The sequence below is a fragment of the Podarcis erhardii genome (assembly GCF_964252035.2).
Source record: "Podarcis erhardii genome assembly, chromosome: 1".
NCBI lineage: Eukaryota > Metazoa > Chordata > Lepidosauria > Squamata > Lacertidae > Podarcis > Podarcis erhardii.
In genome coordinates this window covers 79,025,555-79,051,599 of record NC_138497.1, presented here as the reverse complement: position 1 = coordinate 79,051,599, position 26,045 = coordinate 79,025,555, and the positions used below count along the sequence as shown (strand labels likewise).

Below are 26,045 nucleotides of genomic sequence, written 5' to 3'. Positions count from 1 at the left end.
CCCTCCGCCCGCTTCCCTCGCGGGAGCCGCAACAGATGCCTCTTTTCTCCCGCTGGGTCGCCGGGAAGGTCTCTCGCTCTCCCTTGGTTTCCTTGGACCTTTGTATCGTGGGCCCCCTCCTGCCATGGGCAGCGCCTTCCACAAGTTGGGAATCACCCGCTGGGCGAATCACCCGGCACTTTTATTTCCCCCTGCTGGGGGAGGGTGGGGCCACCTCGCGAGCTGCCTCCCGTTTCCATTCCTTGGGGAAAATCCACTCGCTCGCAGCCTTCGGCGGAGCGGCTTAGCCTGTTCAACCTGCTCGCGTCTCTTTGCTTCGGCCCCCGAGAGTCGCACATATTTGAGGACCGAGTCTCTGGCTCCGCCGTTTGCCTATTGGCTCCTGGGCTTTTCAGAAGATGCCCAGCCTGCCGTAAAATCAGATTATATGGCCTTGCGGGCTTAATTCTTCTGGCGGCGCGGCGGGATGGGCTTCCCTCTCCCTATGTAAAGTTAGTTGATTTTTTTCCTACCCCCCCAAACCGTGAGAAGATCTCACTGCGATGTTGAAATTGAAGCACGCATTGGCCATTGAAGCTTGAACCGCAAGCACCCACCAAATGCACCGCAATGTATTGTGATTTACAGTCAGCTGAGGCTCAGCTATGCATACCTGTTCCTTGTTGCGCTTGATTTATAAGCATGTGGCCTCTTCCTTGAACTCTGCTATTTGACCCACCCTACCCCTAAGGCTCAGAGCATGTATCAACAGCTATAAAAAAAGAAACCAGTCTGTGAATGCATGTGAGCTGTACCAGAAACCTCTTATCAGTAAACGTGCATAACAGTAGGCTAGAAGACTGCAATCCTCTGTACTTATTTGGAAGTACAGTGTTTAAGACTTTGGTGCAATATTTTCTCCTCCTCCTTTCTTCTGAAAATGTAATTGTTTTCCCCCAACACAGTTCTCTATCTGCTCAAGAACATCTTGTATTAGAAACATTTTACTGTACCAAGCAACTATCAAAGTGATTGGTAGGAGGCGAGGATGAGTAGGCACAGGTGGCACCAACAGTGCAGCAGACTTCGTTTTAATTGCACTTGTTGTGTTTACACTCAGCCTGGCAACAGGTTTTCTGCTTTTGCGCGAGGCTCCATCTAAAGTTAAGGAGATGAAACAAACAGCCTTTTCATTATGTAACTTTATACACTTCCCTGCATTAATAAATCCCTTTGCAACCAATGCTGAACTGCCAGTTGCTTTGCATTTGCTTTGACTTTCAGACATAATAAACTGAGAGTAGAAGGAATGCATCTTGTAGAGCTCGGCTACCCATGTAATATTTGCGACTTTTCAACAGAGACCAATTTGCATGTGCTTCCCTTTTCCTGATGCAAACATGCAGCAGCTTCACTAGTCAGTCCATGGAGTAGAATAAGCCCCTTTAGAAGTGATACCTATAAGCAGATTCTCTGGATAAGGTAAACATGTGTGAATCTGCCATAAACGGCTATGCCTGTTATGTAAATCTGGCTGCTCCCCTTGGGCTTGTCCTATGCTCAACCCCTTTCCCCAAGTGACTTCCTGTATTAGGTGGCATTGTTAGATCATGGGACTCTGGGTTGGAACCCTCTGGGGGTTTGTGCGGAGTTTTGTTACTGACTTGGGTTGTGACCTTAGACAAATTACTCTTCTGTTGACAAAAGCAAGGTAGCGTACATCAAAAGGATTCATTTGATTTACTCATGCACCTTATTGGGTTCTAATTATAATCACCCAGAAGAAAGAGGCTTGGCGGTTGTTATGGAAGGTTTGGTCAGTGAAAGCCTCAGTGCAACATGCAGTAGACATTTTAATTAAAAAAAAAGCATGAAGGAAGGAATTAAAATGATGCAAATACTATCCTGACCTTATGGAGATAAGTGAGTTCCAGGTGGGTAATGCACTGGAATGTATTCCAGAGCTCACCATATGTTGAGTTTTATGTGCACTGTTCAAACTCAAATGAGTACAGGATTCCTTGAGATAAGGAAATCATAGGTATAGAGTGGTGGCGCTGGCTGCATCGGGGCAAAACTAGGCTTTATTTCACCCAGGTCAAAGACCCAGTTTGGCACCCCCATGCACACACATGCTGGAAGCCTCAATGGTGCCTCCCTGGAGGCTTCACCTGGGGCAAAAAAAACCTGCTACCCCTCCCAGCTATGGCTCTGGGCTGCATCACTGTCTAATGTACTACAAAGGCTATAGCAAAACGTTCTCTCCAACTCCAGCTATCCAACAACACAGTTCAACGATAGACAGTTGAAGTAAAAAGCCTAGAAGTCAATATGGGGCATATGCAATATTGAAAGGATAAACCATGGCTCCAACTTTAATATTTTCTAATGTATAAGCAGAATCTAATGAAAAGGAATACTATCTTTAAATAATTTGTTGTATACATTGTATGTAGATTACTCAAAGCTGTAAGAAATTGCTGAATGAAAAGGTATTAAAATATATTCTGATTTGATAGTACAAACACTTAAACAGGGAATGCCTTACATTTTTTGTCCTCCTTGTCTAAAGGAACAGTACAGTGGTACCTTGGTTTGCAACCGTTTTGGATTACAACCATGTCAAACTCAGAAGTGTGTATCCCTTTTTTTGGATTACAATCTTTTTTTCTTTTTTTTAATTACAACCCATTTTTGGAGGCCCCATTGGCAAAAGCACGCCTTGGGTTACAGCCTATTTTAGTTTACAACCGGACCTCCGGAACGGATTATGGTTGTAAACCAAGGTACCACTGTAATTCTATTTTTTATTACAACAGTATGATAGCTATAATAGATATGGAGTTTATCTTTAACAGGTTATAGCAAAATGCTACACTGTATCTATGTGGCCTTTTTCATATGCTTCAGTCATGCTCAGGGAACAGGAAATTTTATGTCTAGACCAAGCCACAGCATGTATCAAAATGCTTTTATAAAAAAAAGTTTTGAAAAATACGTTGAATTTTGCATAACTCACTGTCACCATCTAGTGTCACATTTGTATATTGCACTTTACAACAGATTTAAAATGTTTTATTTGCAGCTGTGTAGCTGAGTCCTTAGTGTTACTACCCCTCTACATGAGATTGGATTAGTGCGTGAGAAGAATTCTGATGGGGATTCACAAAAGGGAGCAACATGTGTTAGTGAAGTCTTTTCAGTGACCACTGTGGGATGGATGTATTTACCTTGGCATGTTTAATGGAAGTCCTTATGGAATAAGACAGTAATCTGTTGTATCTGATAGACTGCCAGTAGGTCCAAGTCTATTTACTAATGGCAAAAAGCTACTCCAAGTTCACATAGATTTGCTTAATGCTGATGATATGTATCTCTGAAGTGTTGTGGGATTTAAGTGCCATCACAGCACATTCCTAACCATGTCTACTCAGAAGCAAGGCCTATTGAATGCAGGGGATTTAATCTCTGGTAAATAGGGTTACGATTACTGAGCCTTGCCTTCTGATGCCCCCCCCCCAATGTTCAAGTTAGATATTAATGTTAAATATAGTTTACTCAGAAGTAATTGAGGAAAGTAATTGTAGGATTCAGTCTTAATTACCGTTGAAACTACCACTTGACATGTGTTGCTAGAAAAATTAAGTTCCTTTAGAATGCTGTAAAACTATTTGGCAATGTTACATAGGTTTCATTATGTATATGTGCCTTCTTGACATTTGTAGGATTTACCGTATTTTTTGCTCTATAAGACTCACTTTTTCCCTCCTAAAAAGTAAGGGGAAATGTGTGTGCGTCTTATGGAGCGAATGCAGGCTGCGCAGCTATCCCAGAAGCCAGAACAGCAAGAGGGATCGCTGCTTTCTCTGAGCAGCGATTCCTCTTGTTGTTCTGGCTTCTGAGATTCAGAATATTTTTTTTCTTGTTTTCCTCCTCCAAAAACTAGGTTCGTCTTACGGTCTGGTGCATCTTATAGAGCGAAAAATACGGTAAGTGCAGTTGAGCATTTAAGATGAGTGGTGCTCTGTGGGACTAGGCATGCTTAACATGCAAAGTATGTCTCATAATGAAAGTCCATAACAAAGCTATTACAGGACAGAGGTGAGAAATCTTCTTTATTTACCATCTGCATACAAGGCAGAGTTGAGAATGCATCCTCAGTTAGCATGCACATACTGTTCATATTGAACCATTTGCTCAGAATTGTATTGACTTAACAATACCATTTTAAATTGGCTACTGTCTGATTGCAGAATATAGCAAAGTGAAAGATGAAGCTCCAGGATGTTGCCCTAGAATCTGTAACTGTTAGAATTCTCATTTATTTTGCTAAAAATATGAAGATATCCTTTGATGATTAATGAATATGGTGTAAATAGGCAAGCTCTCTTTGATTGCATATGCTTTGAGTACACTTTGTCATCATCAAGATTTGTGTGTCCACTACATCTGTAGTCCAAAAACTGTAGTTTTGACTAGCAGTTACTAATTACAACATTTGGGATATGTAGAGGTGTGGGAGAGAAGCATGTGTGTGTACTTGGTTTGTGCACTGAGGAATATAAGTTATGTAAAAGCTTGTGTGTGAAAAGATTAAAGATACTTGAACTAACTAGCAAGTTGTAGGTGGAGTCTTGGTTGGGAAACATGGCTGTCAATGTTTTGCTGCAGAATGTACATGCTAAGGTCATCATTTGACAGACAGTGTTGTTCATTTCATTCCATGAATGCAGATTAGAATTGGGCTAAATCATTAAAAAGAAGCACTAATCTCTATTACACTAAATTTTAAATTGGGTAGGATGCTATTAAAATATGTCAACTGGTGGGTTGTGATCAGTCACTGGGTCACTCATGAGTGGCCCTGTGTGGTCTGCATGTGGTTCTCACAAAAACAGGAGAGAAAAAACTGACTCTTTATAGAACAGCCCCTGGTGAAAGAGGGAATCCTTTCCAAAACATGTTAGACACCATGAAAGTTGCTTTTTTCAGGAAGTGTCAATCTGCCACCACTTTTGTTAGCTGCTGATTTGTTATGAATGACACACAGGCCCAAAGGAAAAGGAGCTTATATATGCTAGGGGAAAAGAAAAGAAAAGCTAAAGTGAATATTGATGCAGAAGTCATTGACTAGGCTGCTTCAGATGAAAGTCAAAATGGGAGACAGAAACTTAAAAAAAAATGAAATAAATGTGGGTGTCATGTTGAAGGTAGTCCTTGCATCTCAAAAGATTGCTGTTAAATATATCGGATTAGAACAATTGATTTCTTTGCTTATCTGGATGTTATACGTGTTTGGCTCTTGTGAGTTTTCTCTTATGCTTCAGTGAGAAATAGGAGAAGGGAGATAAGGATTTCACTTCAATGAAATATGTGGGAGTAACTTGGGTATGCTGCCAAATCACAATATGTTAATTATGATCTTCAGGTTGTAGCTGACTGTTTAATTCCTGATATACGAAAAAGTAGAGGTTTGTTTCCTTTCCCCATGGAACAAAACCAGCATGCCTTGCTCCTGATATGGAAGTGATCTAATCAAGAGCACAAATTGCCACTGGTGATTAAGGGTGGTAATTCAACTTCGTTTTACTCAAGAGTGGACCCATTGAAATTAATAAACATGACAGAGCTAACTATCATAATTTCAGTGGGTAAGATTTCGTTGACTACCACCCTCAAAATATTGGGTCTGGGGACTGGAGCCTATGTTGCTAGAGAGCAATGAACCTCTTTCATTGCTAGTGTTCAGTCCTCAAAGTTATGAAGTACTAGAAAATAATAATGGTTGTGGATTTATGCAGAAGAGCTTTTCTTTCAGTATGAAGTAATGGCAACCAGGTGACACTCTGTACAGCAGGGATGGGGACCAAGTGGCCCCCTACATGCTGTTGGACTCTGGCTGTTGACTATGCCAGCCAGCACTGTGATGGCTGGAGCTGATGGAACTTGTAGTCCAAAATGTCTGAAGGGAACCTGGTGTGCGAAGTAGTACCTTCGTCTCTCCGTGAATAGTTTGCTGCAGTGTTGTGATTTGGTTAAAAGATCAGTACTGGAGAGCCGTTATTGTGTGAGGGTATATCTATGCTAAACACCTGTCTGAGGAATATATTTTTGTTTCAAGAGGCTATTGAGAACCGAAATCCCTGGCTTCCCACCCTTCCCCTATAATGGATAAATATTTCTCCCCTCTAAGGGAAAAGAAATTGCTTCCTTCAGTTCCATGTTGCCATTTTCTCTGAGCTTATAACGTAATGTTTGAAAATATCAAGGTAGCACTCCACCATCTGGATATAATACTGACAGCAGCTGTGTTTGTAGCTAGATGAGGCAGATGTGCAAAGTGTAGAAGGGGAAGCTGAGGCAGAGAAAGGAGCATTGTCTTAACTGAGAATACTTGTAAATGATTGCATTCCACTATGTTGATTAAGACCCTTTTCTGGGACTTTTCTTGTCTGTTTGACTCTTGGACATGGGTTGTCAGTTTGTCAATTAATATTAAGTCGCAGAGTTGTGTGATTCATATCTCAAACAAGTATGTATTTAGAGTCTTCCAATACCTTGCAATAATAAGCCACATAGCAGTCATCAGGTGAGTAATGAGATTGAGATCTTAGTGAGAAAGTTGTTGAACACTTTCTGAATAATATGATAAAGTACTATTTTAGGATCCAAAGTGGTTTTGCTGCACTATCAGGTATTTGGGATGCTGTGAATCAATGCAGTGACTTTTTAATGTAAAGATAGTTGTTATAGGTTTGTGCATAGATGACGTTATGTAGGTATCTTAGAACTGGGAATGCAAGGAGTTGGTTCATTGTCTGATTACTAAACTGCTGAAGTGGTCACTAAATCTCTTTAGGATTTTAATATCTGTGAAGATGGGCACTACCATGTCAGTTTTATCTGCACAGTCCTTCGAGTCTCTGGCCATCATATGATTATTTTTTCCTCACCATGTTGTATTGCAAGCTGAGCTGATATTTGTATGCTGATGAAGTCCAGATTGGTTTTTGACACCTGGTGTCAGTTGCTGACCCCCCCACCCCACTCCAACAGATTGTGATTGGGTGTTAAAAGCCAATTCAACACATCAGCCAATATAGATAGAACTGTGCTTATGGCTGTATAGCTGGACACCATTAAAACAAGCTGTGTAGCATTTGATCTGCACATAGGCTTCTACCTCCACTCAGTTGAATTGCAACATAATGTCAGTTGAGCATTAAGCCCTAATGTGACAGGTAGACACTGACCAGAACCAGTTTGTTTATTTCTGGGGAAAATGCAAGCCAAGTCCTAGGAGATGGGAGACGTGCTATGCATTATGCTTGAAACATCTTTCCCTGTTGCTGTTGCATAAGTATGAAGAGCATAGGTAAAAAAAATGTATCTGATAACGGCAGCGTTGACATGATTACTCGCAGCTATTCTGTGATACCTTTCCTCTCTGTTCAATTTAAAAAGACCACCTGCTGAGAAGCAATGATTTGTACTTTGGCAGCTGAACACAAGCTGCTTAGCTTGTGAAGGGTGAGATAACGCTGTGAGTTTTTCTGAAAGATAACAGACTGAATTGCTTAACTGCAGGCATGGCTCAGTTTGGGGGGGGGGGAGAGACCCATTATGAATGTTTTCTGATTAGGATTTATGATCCCCCCCCCATTAATTAATAGCATACACTGCTCCCAAAAGTGGGCACTTTCAAAACACACCAGTATCCTGACCAAATATTTCAGCCTTGAATGAATGATTGGCTACTTGTTCAGTCCTCTGAAAAGGTTGGTTTTTACGGATTTTAAAACTTCTTGTTGTAAATGAATATTAATGAAAGTGTTTGCACACCATTACTGGAAAAAATGTAGCAAAAACCTTCAAGCATACATGAAACTTGGATTTGTTAAGAAACATTCTCTCTCTATGATTCTTAAAGAGTTCCTGAAGGCTTGTTGAATACACATATGTGAAATTTGTGTTCCTACAAAACAAAACCCTACATTTATTTTCTCATGTGGGAATATGGTAACTATTAAAAGTGATAGATTAAACAAAAACCCCACACCCCAAAACTAATGTCTAACTACACTGTCACCTTGAAAGCTTGACTCTGTGCACATTTACCTCAGAGGTACCACAGAGCTCAGTGGCACATGCTCTTAAGCAGGGGTCCGCAAGAGCTACAACCACTGCTGGAGGCAGATGCATAAGAGGAGGGTGAAAGACACATTGTCATCTGCTTCCCTCACTTCTGCCCTGGATGCTTACTATATCTCAAGTAGTCTTGCATAAACATCAAGCCTTAGTGAGTGGCTGAAGCTGTTATGCTTATCCTTCTAACATGGAGAAGGTGCCTTATTGGTACCTTGTAGGCATGCCAAGGGACGCGGGTGGCGCTGTGGTCTAAACCACTGAGCCTAGGGCTTGCCGATCAGAAGGTCGGCGGTTCAAATCCCCGCGATGGGGTGAGCTCCCGTTGCTCTGTCCCAGCTCCTGCCAACCTAGCAGTTTGAAAGCACATGAAAGTTCAAGTAGATAAATAGGTACTGCTCCGGCAGGAAGGTAAACGGTGTTTCCGTGCGCTGCTCTGGTTCGCCAGAAGTGGCTTAGTCATACTGGCCACATGACCCGGAAGCTGTATGCCGGCTCCCTCGGCCAATAAAGCGAGATGAGCCCCGCAACCCCAGAGTCGGTCACGACTGGACCTAATGGTCAGGGGTCCCTTTACCCTTTACCTTTACCTAGCCATGCCATCACCCTGCTAGTCTGGCATAAAAAGTCTGGGTCTCTCCCACGTCCTATTTCTTTATTGACCTGTGTGAGAAGTCTGATTTGACATGTGGCCTTTTCATCCTTTGCTATTAATTACTAATTGATTATAGCTAGTTCTTCCTTAGGGTGGAATTATCATATTTAAATTTATGTCCAAGTGATTTTGTATCTTGTTTGCTGTAGCAGGGGCGCATGTGTGCATTGCTGGCTAAAATGTGGGTTGTTAGAACAAAGTTTCTTTGTTGTCCTGGGGAGCGCAAAACAGTGTGTGGTTCACAGCATTGTTAGAGGTCAATTCAGACAATATATATATTGGCAGTGTTTTAAAATTCTGTTTGATAATGTTTAAATTTCCCTCTAATAAGTTACCCAATTTCACTTTTGAAAACAATAACTGTATGTACACCTTTTTCCAGCAAGGAATTCTGTAGTGCAGCCAATCCCTCCAGGGCCTTCAAATCTGGTTTAATAGTAACAATGAGTCAAATATTCAGAACTCTTTTTTTTGGCAAATGGTGGGGAGAATGCTGAATGGGGTATTTTATTTACGTATCTTTCTTTTTCTGGTTGTAAATTACTATTTAACAACTTGAGTACCTGTTAGATTTCAGAAGCAATTTATTGTAGTTGCAGCATTATTCCCTGGTCAGCTGTGGCTTTCAGGGTCCCCAAACAGCTGCTATCTTTAACCTGGCAGGAAATAGCCAGTCATTTATTTGCCTGATTCTTAAATGGCAAGAACATTGTGATTCCTAGAATTGCTGCAAAGATTAGTTATATGGAGCAACACAAAACTACTTTCTTGAATCATTACTTTATCAGAATGATTCATGATAAAGATGTGCCATTTCCACTAGATTACATTATTTTCCCTCCCCTGTCCTTATGCTTGTTTGTTGAAAGTGGAAAAAGTAAATAAATAAAAAGATACATTGCTAGTGCTGCTCACTGTTCAAATGCTTGCCAAATTTTTACATGTTTGGGAATCAGAACCATGCCTGTGTTTTTTATCAGTTCCAAAAAAAGACAGAAGAAGTGTACAGCAGCTTCTGTTTTTTGGGTACTGTATTTGGCTTGAATTCAGTAAAGATAAAATTTAAAGACTGCACCATGTTTAGAGTAGAGCACAACATAGTTTGAGAGATGAGTTTCTGCAGCTTGTAAGCTTCCAGTACAGTATTTGATGAAAACTTTTATCATGGGGTGCAGTGGGGAGAGAACAAAGTGCAGATTCAAACCCAAAATGGGTTTGCTTGTGTGCCTGTAATTGTATTCACTGGTTTGCCATGTAGGGTCTGTTTCAACTGGAGGATATTTCTAACCTTTCTTTTTCTCATCTTGGAATTGATGGATACCTCCTTATTTTAAAGGATTTGTCTTGTTTATAGAGTTTTGAAATCCCTTATTCCAGAGTGCTGTTACCTATTTAACTAACTTTACACAATTGCAGAACAATAAATCTGCTCAGGATCACACAATCCGCTCTCTGAGTTGAAAATGGTGGCATATCTCTTAGGTTCCAGGTAGTGTACTTCAAAAGGCAAGATCGTATCTCCTTTTAATGTTCTGAATTGTAACTCACACTCTGGACTAGCAGTATTTTTTAAAAAAACATATTCTATGTTTGTACAATACAGTGGTGCCTCGCAAGACGAAAAGAATCCGTCTTCGTCTAGCGGTTTTTTCTTCTTGCGAAGCAAGCCCATTGACGGCTTAGCGCTATTAGCGGTTTAGCGGCTTTCAGCGGCTTAGCGGATAAGCGGCTTAGAAAAAGGGGGGGGGGAGGAAAAAACCCCCGCAGGAACCAGCAAGACATTTTCGTCTTGCAAAGCAAGCCCATAGGAAATTCGTTTTGCGAAGCACCTCCATAACGGAAAACTCTTTCGTCTAGCGAGTTTTCCGTCTTGCGAGGCATTCGTCTTGCGGGGCAGCACTGTATGCGTCTCTTACTATTAAAGATGGTGGTGGTGATGATAATAATAAACAGTTCCAGCTGAGACAGGCTAAACGGACAATAGCAGGAGTAACAACAACTTTCCTGTGGTATTTGAGCAATATTGTCATGAACACCATTCCACCCACCCTGTGATGCAAGCCAGGCTGGAAGTGCTTTGTGAATTTATTCACAAGTAAGTTTTCTACTGTAATGAAAGTGGAGGCAAAGAGTGTCTGCTTATGGCCTTCTTTGCATAACTGTCTCTTAAGCTACCTGGTTTGCTGCCACCACACTCCCCTTTAGTACCCTCTGCACCCAGATGGAAGTGATTTCTTGCAGTCCAAGGCATGTATGTTTAAAATGACAGCTGTGCTTCCTGGGCAAATTCTTCTCAACTTATTGGGAAAACAGGGCTAGCTCCCATCCCAGAGATCAGAGCAGCCTGCTCCCCACAACCCCTGGTCAGGCCACACTCATTCACACCACTAGTATGCGTCCAGTGTGTAGGCATGTGGGAGATTGCCAGTTCTGTGGATTATTGCATTAACACAGCCAAGAACCCCACAGCCAATTTATATAAAATTTATTAAAAAAATAAACAAGGAAGAAGATGACAATAGGCACAAAGCAGAGTGTTGTTTCAAGGTGAAAAAACCAAAAAGAACCATCTAGCTATTCTTTCCTTCTCTAATTAAAACAGACTTCTGGTCTCCTCATAAGTAAAACAGCACAGATGGTTAGTTGCAGGTTTCTGATGGTGAGGGACAAAGACTGTATGGGCACAGTACATTTTAAAATGTTCTGTATCCCAGTTAGCCTTGAGTGACCACTGGTGGTTTCCAGCTAATTACCACTGGGTTTTCCCTGCCTCTCTGCTAGGCATTCTAATCTGTAACCCATGGATTTGGAAAACGACAAGCCTTTCTTGCTAAGACATGGAGGACAGAGATCAGGACCTTTTTGTCACAGCCATTCCTCTGTGCACCATAGCAATAAGTCAAGGATAACCTCTGGACTCGAGGGGTAGTCACCTGAGAGGAAGAAAACAACTGGTCACCGCAAATCGGCACAATCCTGTTCCTCCCATTTACCTGTCCTTTTAAGCCTTGCATGTGATCCCAAGACTGCTCCACCTGCTTGCCTAGCCAATCTGGTGGGTAAGCAAATCCACCCAACCCCAGAGTTTAAATTAACAAAGTTTATTTATTTATTTTTAAATAATATTTATTAAATTTTGTTTGACAATAAATATATATAAAAACATATCAATTTCAGATATCATCATTTCATAAACATCCTTGGACTTCCTCACGCCTCTTGTTCCTACTCTCTAGACTCATAAGTTTTACCAGCAAATTATTAACTTAATTTAGTTTATCTAATTAAAATTTCCCAATATTCAAATCTCAAATTTAATCTTTTAGATTTCTTTTGTCAAAGGTTAATTATAGGATACCATTTATCCACAATTTATCTTATTTTTCAGTTACATTGACTTTTATACATAAAGGTTATTAATTTGTTAGAGCCTTGATGTTACAGATCTTACATTTTTCTTAACATTCATACAGTTTACAATGCTTTTGCAGATAGTCTTTAAACTTCTTCCAGTTCTCCTCCTCCAATTCTTCTCCCTGGTCTCGGATTCTGCCAGTCATCTCATCCAGTTCCATATAGTCCATCAGTTGCATCTGCCATTCTTCCAGTGTGGGCAAGTCTTGAGTTTTCCAGCCTTTAGCAATAAGTATCCTTGCTGCTGTTGTAGCATACATAAAAAAGGTTCGGTCCTTCTTTTGCACACTCTGGCCGACAATGCCGAGGAGGAAGGCCTCTGGTTTCTTAAGAAAGGTATACTTAAATACCTTTTTCAGCTCGTTATATATCATTTCCCAGAAAGCCTTCACTCTAGGGCATGTCCACCAGAGGTGAAAGAATGTTCCTTCAGCCTCTTTACACTTCCAACATTTATTATTATCAGGCAAATGATATATCTTTGCAAGCTTGACTGGGGTCATGTACCTAAATTAACAAAGTTTATTTAAAAGCAATAAAAGAGAGCAATAAAAGAGGCTAATGAAAGAACATACAGAATTCTAAATTGTATACTTACGTTGACTTACATAAGATCAGCATCAGGCTTGCCAGATGCAAGGGCCTCTCCCTAGTGATCCATAAGAGATGACATAACACAGTAAATAGCCCTCCCCATCAGGGTGACTAGATAGGGGAATGATTGGCAGATCAATGGAATTCTACCAGTCAGGAGCCATCCAGGCTGGGCAGGGTCTGCTTCTGGTTCAGTGAGTGTCTTGGGGTGATTCAGAATGTTTATTACAGACTAGGAAAAGGAGATGAAAGAAGAACTGGGATGTCAGTTCCCATCTACCAGGGGCTCAGCAGATTCAGAACCCACAACCTTGTCTTGTAGATTCAGTTGAAATAAATAGGGAGGAAATAAACCTGAATAAACTGAAAGAAATAAACTCAAGAGGTTTAGCAATTCTCCACAAATTCTCATTTACATTGGTAGCATCCCTCTGTCTTAGTCAGACAACTTTTTCCAAGGTTTCAGAAATAAAAGAGGGGTGATGATATGCAAGATATTGTGGAACCGCTTCCCCAAGTGGAGGAGCTATGACACTGATTGAGTGGTTGTGATGGTTTGTCATCCTTATCTATTGAGAGGGGAGTGATTCTCCAACTGAAAGCATTTGTCCTCATACAGTTAACTGTGATCTGGCTTCAAACACACTTGCACCATGGCGGGATTGCTAAAATAGCTATGGAGAGCTCCAGCTAAGACAGTTTCCTACCACCAAGTATAAAATAGTGCTCTCCCATTGTTGCAAGGGCACACAGTGTTGCAGTGTCAAACCCCAGGAAGAGGATGACATGAAAACTGAGAGCTGCTTCTTCTCTCAACCCTTTTTGAAGATAATTTCTGATCAGAATCAGAAGTAGACCTCTCTTATGGGTGAGCACTAGTCATGAGCTTTCTTTATACCATCTATGGTTTCGGGGCATTAAGTATGTGTGGTCAAGTCAAATGTAGAGTTGCTGCTTCTCTATCTTTCCTTCTCTGCAGGCAGGATACTCTGATCTAACCTGTGACTTGCAGATTTAATAAATTTAGAAATAAAGATGTTTAGTCAGACACAGCTCAGGGCATTTTTTTTTTTTTGTCCATAGGATTTGTTGTAGTAACTGGCTAGGCCATATAATGAATTCTTGAAAGGCTCAAAAAGCAGAAGGTAATTGAAACTGGACTGCAACTCCCATCATCCCTGGGCTTTGGCCATTCTAGCTTGGGCTGAAAGGAGTTGGGACTCCCAACAACATTTGGAAGCCTCTGTGTTTGCAGGGTGATCCTAACTATGAATTTTTTGAAACGGAAAAAATTGCAAAGAAAGGAGGGGAGGTTTGAAGTCACAGGCACTAACTAGCTCATCCTCATTTTGCAATTGGCTTCTGCTGCAAATTGGTCTCCTGAGCTTGATCCTGAGAGAATATTGTACACATGAACCAAATGTGGTCCATAGCAGCCACTGCTTAGTGGCTTCTATATAAAGGTTTGTGAAAGTCTTTAAATAGTTTCTAGCATGTCACTGATCACAGAAGAGAACAGACCCGTGAGTCACTATTCCTGGTAGTGTACATTCAGGATTTTGGCATACAGCCTTTCATTACCAACTCTGTGTTCTCATTCTGGTAGTTGTTTATCCTATCAATATCACCTGGAATAGCCGAAGTGCATTTTATCACTGGATCATACTTTTACCATTGAATCCTTGTTTTCTCATTGTCTCTGCTGATTTATTTTACCAAAACAATACTACTCTGTCTCAGTATGATTCTTCCAAATACTGTACATTTATCATAAGATCCCCAGGAGTAATAAATATGGCACAAGTATTAGCTATGTTTTCATAAATGCTCTTTCTCTTCTTCCTGCCATCATTTCCCACTATGTGAGGAGCCCAAGCAGAGGTGTTGAAGAGTTGGTGGGTTGTCATGGGAAGAATACCTATCTGTGGATGTAACTAGCTTCCAGGATCAGGCCAACAAATGTTAATGAAAGTCAGTAGATAATTATTATGACAGCTCACATGTCATTTTCATTTGATGTGTATTATGCCTGGTAGCTTAATTTACCCTGATTTCATGGGTTCTTTCTGAGGTCTTTTCACAAATTGGGCTTAAGCTAAATGTGTGTTCTTTGTGTTAAGGAATTTAAAACATGCCTAATTTTAGGAAAACTTTGCACCATCTTATAACAGTAAACTAGGCAGAATCCTAGGTAAAGGTAAAGGGACCCCTGATCATTAGGCCCAGTTGCGGACGACTGGGGTTGCGGCGCTCATCTCACTTTATTGGCCGAGGGAGCCGGCATACAGCTTCCGGGTCATGTGGCCAGCATGACTAAGCCGCTTCTGGCGAACCAGAGCAGCGCACGGAAACACCGTTTAAAATGGGAGCTAAAGTTACTTAAAGCGTATAGTAGAATTTTAGCTAGGGTGATGGAAGTCTGCCTGTTTTGCACTGAGAAAATTGGTTTGTTAATTATATATACCACTCCTTTTTCTAATGTGAAAATAAGTATTTAATAGTTAGGCCTAAGCAACTGTCAGAATCATTACAGAGAGACATCATGTCATTTTCTAAAATGTGGCTACCTCTGTTCCTTTTATAATTGAAGTTGTGCGACATTATGCTTCAGTATGCCTATACATTCTTGTAATAGGAGCTGTGGTTCAGCCACAACATATCCAACTAGTTCAAGAGGACAGGGCTCCTACACTTTTGATGTAGAAGAGCAGATTTCAGCAGGTAGAACTTGTCATGTAAGATATACCTGCTTAAATTTGCTCTTTTGCACAACTATTAAAGGTGCAGGAGCCCTGTTTTTTTCTTCAAGAGGATGCGGAATGGCTACTTGTTATATTACCTGAATTGAAAGAAAGTTACCCCTGCTTTTAAAGTAAAAACCCATACAGTATAGGGAACCAATGCAGTACAACAACTTCATTGGCTTTGAACTTTCCCAGAATCTGCTGCTGAAGCCCTATTTGTGTTCACAGAAACAGCCATTGTTACACGAGAGAATGGCCAGGTAGAATTAACCTTCCGCTTGAGTAACCAGATAAACTGGAGTGAACATGAGCTGAATGAATGGACACTTTGTGCCTGAAAAGGAGTCATGCTGGCTTTCCAGCATATGAGCAAGATGATAATATACACATATAGGGTGTACGGAAACATTTGTGCAGCCTGCTTTCTGGCCTTATACCTATGTATGCAACATCACTGCAACAAAAAATGTAGATGGTTTCTCAAATACTGTAATTAACACAGAATTGTTAATCAACTATCTTACCTTTTGTCTATTAATCGTCTGTCATCTAATATAGTCTCAACAAATTTGGACTATGGAACCTGTCCACCCAGCCACTGCTGTTTCTAATTGAATCAAATGCAACATTACAGAATCTGCATGTGCTGTCTGAGCTTTAAAAGACAAGTACAGCTTTAAAACCGGAAGTTTGTGTGTATATATGAGAGATTGCATATACAAGTACATGCACATTTAATCAGTTTCTTGGATTATGTTGCTGGGTAAAGTTGCAGTATGGGTTTAAAAGGCAGTGTTTATTTGGATCTCCTACACAGAAAGAAACGTTCTGTATAGTGTAACCACTCACTGTAGCATTTTCAGCTTTATTTTGTTCATTACAAGCTGTAGCTTCTCCTGCTTTGAAAATACAGTAAGAAGGAAGTTTGGAATGAACTGGTGTCGTGGAAAATAAAGTTTTGTGCACGAGCCACTCTCTGAATAAATTCTGCTGTGATAGTTTTCAAGCACCTCTGTAACTCAGCAAATGCAACTCAAATAGTCCTGCATTCTTATTCTATTTGCTCCTGCCTTTCCTGTGTCTTCTGTGGTCATATTAGATGTTGAGATCCTTGAGACAGGGACCTACACTTTTGAAGTGTAAAAATAATCACAACAGTAGCCGTTTCACAACTGTAGACCTTTGTTTCTTCTAAGTAGAAAGGACTGCTGCCTTTCTATTTATTTTATTTTTATTGATTTATTAAATGTATATAACGCCCTTCATCCATAGATCTCAGGGCAGTTCACAACATACATTGAACAGCTCAAAATGAGTTGCTCTTGGAGTGACAGATTTTCCTCAAGTTTGGAGGAACCCTGACTGCTAACATGCTTCTTGGAGCACCCTTTCTCTTTCCCCACAGCAGCCAAAGTAAACATTGAAGTTGAAACTAGATTCTCACTTCTGTGCTTATCCCTTTTGGAGCAGCATACTGTAGCTGGTTTTTTACGCTGTGTGCTTGCAAATACAGTATAGGAGGGTTTTGCACAGAGATTTTGAAGGGGTTGCAATTTTGGTATGACTGTTGCTCAGTCTTGATGACAGAAATGACTGAGAATGCCAGTTTCATTTATAATAATGATCCTAGCAAATGCATTTTTAAAAAAACCCAGTAAATGTAATCATAACAATTCTGGGCCAAGATAGTGGATTTCTGAGTTTGTGAGGCTGTTGACCCTGAAAGTCAATTTAGTAGCTAATCTTCTGCCGCATGAAAATTACAGGTTTCTCCCAATCTTTTCCAAGATGAACATTTGAAATAATCAAGCCAATACCCTTTCAGTGTGGCTATATAATTGCTATTTATATTGTAAGAAACGACATAAAGATTAAAAAAGGTGCTCTGCTTCTGCTGACCACAATTTGAGGCAGTAGTTTTCTAGCATATTTTGATCCTTCATGGGGTGATACAGCAAAATTAAGATTTAAGAGAAATTAAACAGTAAAAATTGCAAAATAAAATTGAGAAATTATGCAAATTGGTTCATTTGCATACTTTATGCCGAATGTAGGTATCAGCTTTTGGTGCAGGATTTTAATTTTTGTAGGACAGATATGTCCATTCCATATAGAGCCTTTAAGTAAACAGTCTTTCTGTAGCTGGCTGTTCAGGAGGGCATACATTTTTTTGACATTCATGAGGACATGTTTTACAAAAGAGAAGTAGAGGGAAGGTGATTTAAAATGTTTGTGATCAGCCACACACAGAGAGACTAGTCATTGCAGCTCTTTTCTCCAAATTTTGAAATTTCCATAATTAAATAGGGTAAGTTAATGCAATAATTCCCAGTTGTTTAAATGGAGGATAAAGAAACATACACAACTTTGTGGGAAATGGGTACATTGTGGATCCAATAAAGCTTTGAATTTCCCAAGCATTTTAAAATAGTCCAAATAGTAGTTAGCCAAAACGGTTGCCTTAAATGGATTAGAGAAAATAATGTAAGATGAAAATTGTGCTTGCTAGGAAAGGCAAGAAGATAGTAAAATGGTGGCAGAGCAATAGTACAGTAGGGTGCATTTTAGCCTGGCCAATGTCAAGGATTTCCACACACGTTGGCACCACAGATACCTTTCCATCCTTTATTCTGGCAAGCAGAATACAGCATCACAGGACCCATTACAAGGAGGGCATGGGCAGCATAGACAGATTCTTACCTCTGCATTAAGCCATAGTTAAAATAATGCCTTGACTTGCTTCCCCAAACAAACTGCAGGTGGCAAACCAAGAACACACCTTTGTTTCTGCTTGTAGTTTGTCTGGAGAGAAACAACCCATAATCCTGGGCTCGGAAGGACACAACAAACCAGACTATGGGAGGAATTCAGCACCATACTGTTATGATACTTCAACGATCACAAGCATTTGTTTTTGCCAGAACTATCCCCCCCCCCCCACCCGCACTCTTCTGGGGTTCTTCTGCCTCCTCCAACCAATTTGAGGGGGCAGGGGAGGAGACTGGGTTATGTTTGTGCTAGCAGTTAAGTTTAGTTGAATCTGACTATGTGGCTTGGTTTTTTCCAGCAGCTCAGGTGTTGTAGAGAAGTACCTGAGATTTCAGCAACATGTACCAACACACTGCTCATTCACTTTAAACTATAGTTGATTTTTACTATGGTTAAAGTGGTGTGTGAATCAGACCAGTGAGTTGGATCCTGACCGAGGTAATCATATTATCTTGGTTTGGACACTGTAACTCCTGATCTCCAATAGCAGAAAAAACACCCCTGTGAATATACTTCCACTGTGTAAAGTATTACTGTACTAGATTTTACGTAATTCTTTTCAGTCATCATCATCATCATAATCATAATGTATTATTTATACCCCACTCATATGGCTGGGTTTACCCAGCCACTCTGGGCGGCTTCCAACCGAATACAGCATCAAACATTAAAAACTTCCCTAAACAGGGCCGCCTTCAGTTGTCTTTTAAAAGTAAAATAGTTGCTTATTGCCTTGACATCTGCTGGGAGGGTGTTCCACAGGACAGGCGCCGCTGCCAAGAAGGTCCTTTACCTGGTTCCCTGTAACCTTACTTCTCGCAGTGAGGGAACCACCAGAAGGCCCTTGGCACTGGACCTCAGTGTCCAGGCTGGACGATGGGGGAGGAGACGCTCCTTCAGGTATACAGTACCGAGGCCATTTAGGACTTTAAAGGTCAGCACCAACACTTTGAATTGTGCTCAGAAGCAGATTTCTTTTTTACACACACACACACACACTCTTTCTGTTTCTCAGAGAAATTTCCAATTTTATAACTAATTTAATTCAGACCTTGGTCAAGCTCACAATTGCTCTACATTATTAGTTATTTTCCCAATAGCAGTATTAGGATGCAGTAGCACCTCAGCAAATAAATAAGGTATTTTCTATGGTGGCACAGGCTTGATTGGTACTACCACTAAATTAATCTATATTTCTGTTCTTTAAAGCATGTAATATTCTGAAAGGTAGGCTGCTACCCTACATTTTATTAATTTCTCAGTCCTCATTTTATAACAAACACCAGACTATTCAAACAATTAATTTAGACAGACTAGCATAATACATGCAAACACCAAGAACATTAAAATAACAGAAGAATGCTAAAACTATACATTGCAAGCCTTCTGAATAACACATCAGTCCTTTGTGTGGAGTGATAGCAGTAAAATGGGGAAGTGGTGGTCTTGCTATTTTGAATTTTCACATAGGAATGATATCACAGTAAATGCTTTTTATATGTTTTCTTACCCATAGTTTGTGTGAACACTGCACATGCACACACCCATTTGTTTTTCCATTTTATTAGGAGGCCATGTGAAAACATCATCCAGAAGATTGTGCCATCTTGCCATCTGTCTCAGCTCTCCCTGTCCTAAGTATCCATATTTTGGGATTTTGAAAAACAAAAATGTGCTTCTTGATATAATTGGCTTACATAGCAAAAAAACAAACCAGTATGCCCCCCCCCCATGATTTCTGGATTCAGAACAAGAATACTGTTATTTTGGGGTTAGCTTTGGCTTTGCTTGGATTATTAATGCCTTCAGGTGTAAACATTTTCCCCATCTGTGGAAGACTTTGATGTGGGCTCCAAACACCACTTCATGAAAAAAGGAAGCTGCAGTTAACAGACAAAATGAAACTTGCTTCTTCCTATTGCTGTTGGTGTTGACAACCATTCCACTTCCAGACACTGCATTCTAGCAGAATGAAATCAAGCAGCTAAAGCCTTTATCCCATTTTATCTTACACGTCAGCAATCTGGAATGCTGCTTGTATGGGAGGCTGAGCCAAAATTTGACAGTTCTGTCTAACTTTATTATACACAATCTCTTCAAAATAGTTACGCTTAGCACCAAATGGTCATGGCCACACGCCCATAGCCTTTTTATTGAGCTAAAATGATGACTGAGCAGCTATCTTAAACTGAACTGGCTACGTGATGCACATAGATTTTACGAGAGTGGGCTGTCCGGCAGCAGAAGTGTAGTCACTGTGAACGTGAATATGATTTTACAAGTTTTGGGATTGTTTACGTCTGAAGTTTGCTTTTCTAATGAACTGTAGTGTTGGGCTTATGTTGCATTCCAGTTCAGCAGAGTAAAAGATGGAGTGGAATTCTCCTTAATGTCATTGTCACCGGAATTCTTCCAAAGTAAAACCAGCTCTAAGGCTATGCTCAAGGTTAGACCAAATAAAAATGCAGTTCAGGAATATTTAGCCTCCTTTGTTTCACTGGCTTCTTAAGGTCAGCATTAGGGATGCATATTGATGTTTTTGCCTGGCCTAGTAAAATTATCTTGAATTTATTGGTAGTTGTAGATTATCGGCTAGAATTCATACTGGAATAGTTTTAAAGAGACTTTTTGGGAGTACCCCAAATCAGACCATTCTGATTGCCTGCAGTCATATTGCTTGGCTAAGATTCAGGCCTCCCTATGCAATGTTATCTTGGAAGGGATGCAGGCCTGGGGTGTGCAGGAAGCCCCATTAGCTAAAGTGGTGCTTCAGGTTAAGAACAGTTTCAGGTTAAGAACGGACCTCCGGAACGAAATAAATACTTAACCCGAGGTACCACTCTATTTAGTATACCATACCAAATCTCGGGCATCAATGGTCCTTGTCAGGTGGGCCCACCTTTTTCAGTTGGGGGGCACTACCTCATCCAGGGATCTAGCAATTATGCAGGTCAATTTGCCATGACAGAACAAGGACTGTTCTGGGGTTGTTATAATGGTACAATGAGATTTTTCTTTCTTTATAGGCAGAATAAGGCAGGCTCCCATTCCACTTAGGAATCACTGCCTATGAAACATCTTGAAGCAGTCTAAAAAATAAAAACACATATAAAGCAATTTCATATATGGAAACTTTTTTCAAATCCAATACAAATCAGACTGATATAAAAACATTAACTTAAAAGGCTAATTGAAAAAAGAAGGTCTTTGATAGGTGCCCAAAAAGACAATAGAGAACCTTCTTCTTCTTCTGACAAGTAATTGGAGGGAGTTTCAAAGGGTAGGTCCTGCAACACTAAAGGCCCATTTCCTACATCTTAAGCATCCTGATGGGGGGCCATGTTTGCCTTTGAGACTCAAACAGTAGGTTACCCATTGTTCTCTCCTGAATCTGTATAGGCAATATCCTTCTTCAGTATGTATTTTTAAAGAAGTGCTGTCTAATAATAATCTCTGAGCACACCATGAAGACGGAAACAGGAGTGTGTGATGTATTTACCAATCTGAAAAGACAATAATCTTTCATTTACTTTTTAAGTGCACCTTTTAAAGGTGGGAAAATACATTAGTATAATGGGTGAACCTCTCTAGGTATTAGGGATTAAGTAAACAGAAAGCAACACAGCTGGGCAATATAAAGAAGGTTTGTGTTGTCTGTGATCTGGTGGTTTATAAAACACACAAACACACACACCAGAGCCTATCTGAGATGACTTGATGTTTCCTAGCAACCTGAAATACCTGTTCTTTGAAGCAGGGTTGTAGGCTTTTATCTATGTAAGAACCTGTTTAAATGTAAACACACTAGCTCATCTGGTTTGAGTAATACTTCCCCTTATCCAGCTGTCAATGTGACCTGCTGCTAAGAATCACAACATAATGTACATGTGGGGAATGTTGGTATGGCTTTTCCTGCCTTTTGGGAGTCTTTTAATTAAACCCCAGTGATAGAAATTTGAAGATAAACTCTGCACACGCTTGCAAAGGGATTAATGGGCCTTGTATTCTAATTGTTCTGCTGCTTTTGGTTACAAAGGAGAGGGAGAAATGGGGGGGGGGGGAGGCGGGACCGCAATAGCCTGGTAGAAGTTCTCTGAAAATCCCTATCTAGATAAAGCAAAAAGAAAAGTGTGGTAGCAGACTAAACTCTATTGTAATGCCTCTCATGTCTGTAATAATTTTGGATATTCACTATAAGTTTTGTGCAACTTAATCAGTTTTCTGGGTAGTGGAAGGATAAGGCAGAATGGAAGCCACATATCATAATCATTTTTCATAATTCTCTCTTAAGTTGCAGCTTTACTTTACAGGATTTAAGGTATGGGAGAAGTTCAACATTGTGCTATTACGATTATTCCCTCAGTGCAAACATTTATACTTGCTAGATAGAACGATCTCCTCTTTCCTCCCCCTGCGTGTTGTTCTGGGGGTTCTCCTACTACGCTGCCCAAGCCAAATGGGGAGGGGGTGCAGCAGGAGGAGAGGGGGGCAAGCACAGCTTTGCTACTGGTACTTAATGGTAGCTGTTTGCTGCTACCCATTTAAGAATATACAAGGGGAAATAACGAAAGATATATAATAGCATGTGGTTCTTTTAAATCATAATGTTAATTAGAGCTACCACTTTCCCTGCACCCTTTCCCCAGTGTATATAGGGTGTCCCCCCACCCACAATTAAGGAGCAAGAACAACTATGTGAAACATAGCTGTTGGTTAAATTGTTTTTCCTACATTGTACTTGCAGAAAGTACTATGGAGGAGCTGCTGGTTAATGATTGCCAAGGGTAAATAAGCAGGGCAGGGCAGCAGCAAGCAGCAGCCAAATGGGTTTCTTCCCCCCCCCCCAAAAAAAAATACGGTGGTACCTCGGGTTACAGACGCTTCAGGTTACAGACTCCGCTAACCCAGAAATAGTACCTCGGGTTAAGAACTTTGCTTCAGGATGAGAACAGAAATCGCGCGGCGGCAGCGGGAAGCCCCATTAGCTAAAATGATACCTCAGGTTAAGAACAGTTTCAGGTTTAGAACGGACCTCCGGAACAAATCAAGTTCTTAACCTGAGGTACCACTGTACCTGGAACAAACTTGGCAAGCATTCAGAAATGTACAGTGGTACCGCTGGATGCGAACGGGATCCGTTCCGGAGCCCCGTTCGCATCCTGAAGTGAACACAACCTGTGACTGCGCGATTCGCCGCTTCCACGTATGTGTGTGACGTCATTTTGAGCGTCTGCACATGCACGAGTGGTGAAACCCGGAAGTAAGGCGCTTCGCTACTTCTGGGTTGCCGCGGAGCGTAACCTGAAAACACTCAACCTGAAGCACATTTAACCTAAGGTATGACTGTATTATTTTTTCATGCCTGAACATACAAAAGTCTTAGCTGCACTTTGCTGCAGTGTTTGTGCTGTTTAGTGGAGGTTTTCTCCAAGCCATTTATGTTACTTCTCCAATAAAAATAGCAAGAGGCAGTGGCTTGTAACTTCTAAATGACCTCTTCCTTTTGCTTTCTGGACATGTAGGTGTTCTTGATTTGAGTGTGCAAAAATTGTTTAAGAACATTACTTGCACCTCAGAGGAGGTTGATTTAAATGCTGGATTAGCTGGTGACAAGTAGGCCGGAGGAAGTAAAAAGCTGTCTATCTGAATTGTTTTGTGCAAGTTAGATTAATTTGAGAAATTAGATCCTCCTCAGAATATGAATACTTCTTAACACCAACAAAAATGCCTCTTGTTTGCCTCATAAGATTGCACAAGCAACTTTGAACTATATTTTATGCTTAGTCTGTTTTTTTTAATTGACAAAACAGCAGCAATAGTTCATTATAATATTTCAGCTAAATTTTATTTCACTGCTGGCAAAACAAATTTAGGACAGTAACTTAACGACAGGGCTGGTTACTATGTTGTTTTAATGGCAAGCTTGTTAAGCTTTGCTAAGATAGATTTCGTAAGATCCACAAATTACAAAGATGTTAGATAAACGGACCCCTGACCGTTAAGTCCAGTCGCGGACAACTCTGGAGTTGCGGCGCTCATCTCGCTTTACTGGCTGAGGGAGCCAGCATTTGTCTGCAGACAGTTTTTCCGGGTCTTGTGGCCAGCATGACTAAGCTGCTTCTGGTGAACCAGAGCAGTACATGGAAACGCCGTTTACCTTCCTGCTGGAGTGCTACCTATTTATCTACTTGAACTTTGATGTGCTTTTGAACTGCTAGGTAGGCAGGAGCAGGGACCGAACAATGGGAGTTCATCCCATCGCAGGGATTCGAACCGCCAACCTTCCAATTGGCAAGCCCTAGGCTCAGTGGTTTAGACCACAGTGCCACCCACGTCTTTACACAAAGATGTTGGGGGGGTATTAATATTTACTGTGAGAGCATGTGGTGGTGTTATTGTGTGCTGTCTAAGCTGTTGTGGTGCAATTTCTGTTAATCCTTGGCTATGAAAGGCTGCATTGTGTGGGCTAGGAACTGAAAGAAAATGTCCATATTTTCCCTATCTTGGATGACATACTGTTCCATATGAGAGCTCAGGCAAAACCTATGGGTGTTTCTATGTTCCAGATACTAAATGTTATAATTTTTCTCCTTTCTACCTTGAACTTGTCAAGTTACCCTTTTTTGGATTCATAGATTCCTTATGTAGGGTTGTCATATTTCAAACAGTAAAAATCCGGAAGAGTTGTTTTGGCAAAAACATGGAGGCAGGAATCCATTTTGGCAAATTGGCAAAAACGACACTGCTGCCATGGGCTGCCATATGTCCAGATTTTCCTGGACATTTTTTTCTGACTTCTGGCCAGACACTGCTGCTGATTGCAGTATTTCAGATATGTCCGGGAAATTCCGGACATATGGCAACCCTACCTTCTGTATGATGATTTTCCCCACTGTGCTCACAAACCCATAGTGAGATAAGGATGTGATCTGATTTTATGAAAGAATTTAATAGAAAAAATTACTACTTAGAAGGTGAGAGCAGCAGTAATAATTTATTTAATAAAATTTATATGCCGTTTGATTTTTAAAACAACAACAACCCTCAAAGTGGTTTTTGGAGCTTTGGGCAAGTTGCTGATTCTCAGTCTCTGCCCTCTATCTTGCAAGTTAGTTGACTTAAACGTACAGTGGTACCTCGCAAGACGAATGCCTCGTAAGACGAAAAACTCGCAAAACGAAAGAGTTTTAGGTTTTTTGAGTTGCTTCGCAAGACGGATTTCCCTATGGGCTTGCTTCGCAAGACGGAAATGTCTTGCAAGTTTGTTTCCTTTCTCTTGCAAGTTTGTTTCCTTTTTCTTAAAACCGTGCATTCACTTCAAGGAGCAACTCATAGTACGCAGTGTGGTAGCCTTTTTTGAGGTTTTTGAAGACTTTGGTATTTTTGAAGCTTTTCCAAAGTCTGTGCTTCGCAAGACGAAAAAATCGCAAGACGAAAAAACTCGCGGAACAAATTAATTTTGTCTTGCGAGGCACCACTGTATGCAGCTTTCTAAAACTGCCCATTAATGGTTAGAACTGTAGACATGCTAGAGACCACGAGTCATATCAAATTAAATCACTGCACAAGTGGAGCAGCTTTACAAGCACCACAGAACTCCTCCTGATGCACCCTCTTAAATCTGTTCTGGGTTCTGCCCGCCGCCAAAAAACCCTCCAAAACACATTTGGGGTTCATGTGTGTAGGAGATTCTGTTGTGCTTGGGAAGCTGTTTTACTCACACAACTTCTTCCTTGGATTCAACC

At 40.7% G+C, this 26,045-nt stretch overlaps 1 protein-coding gene across 15 annotated transcripts in view; it reads left to right on the top strand.

Moving 5' to 3' along the window:
• RASSF7 (Ras association domain family member 7) overlaps nt 1-26,045 on the top strand; it is a 90,340-nt gene that overhangs the window by 41,400 nt on the left and 22,895 nt on the right. The gene's annotated exons all lie outside the window — the stretch shown is intronic.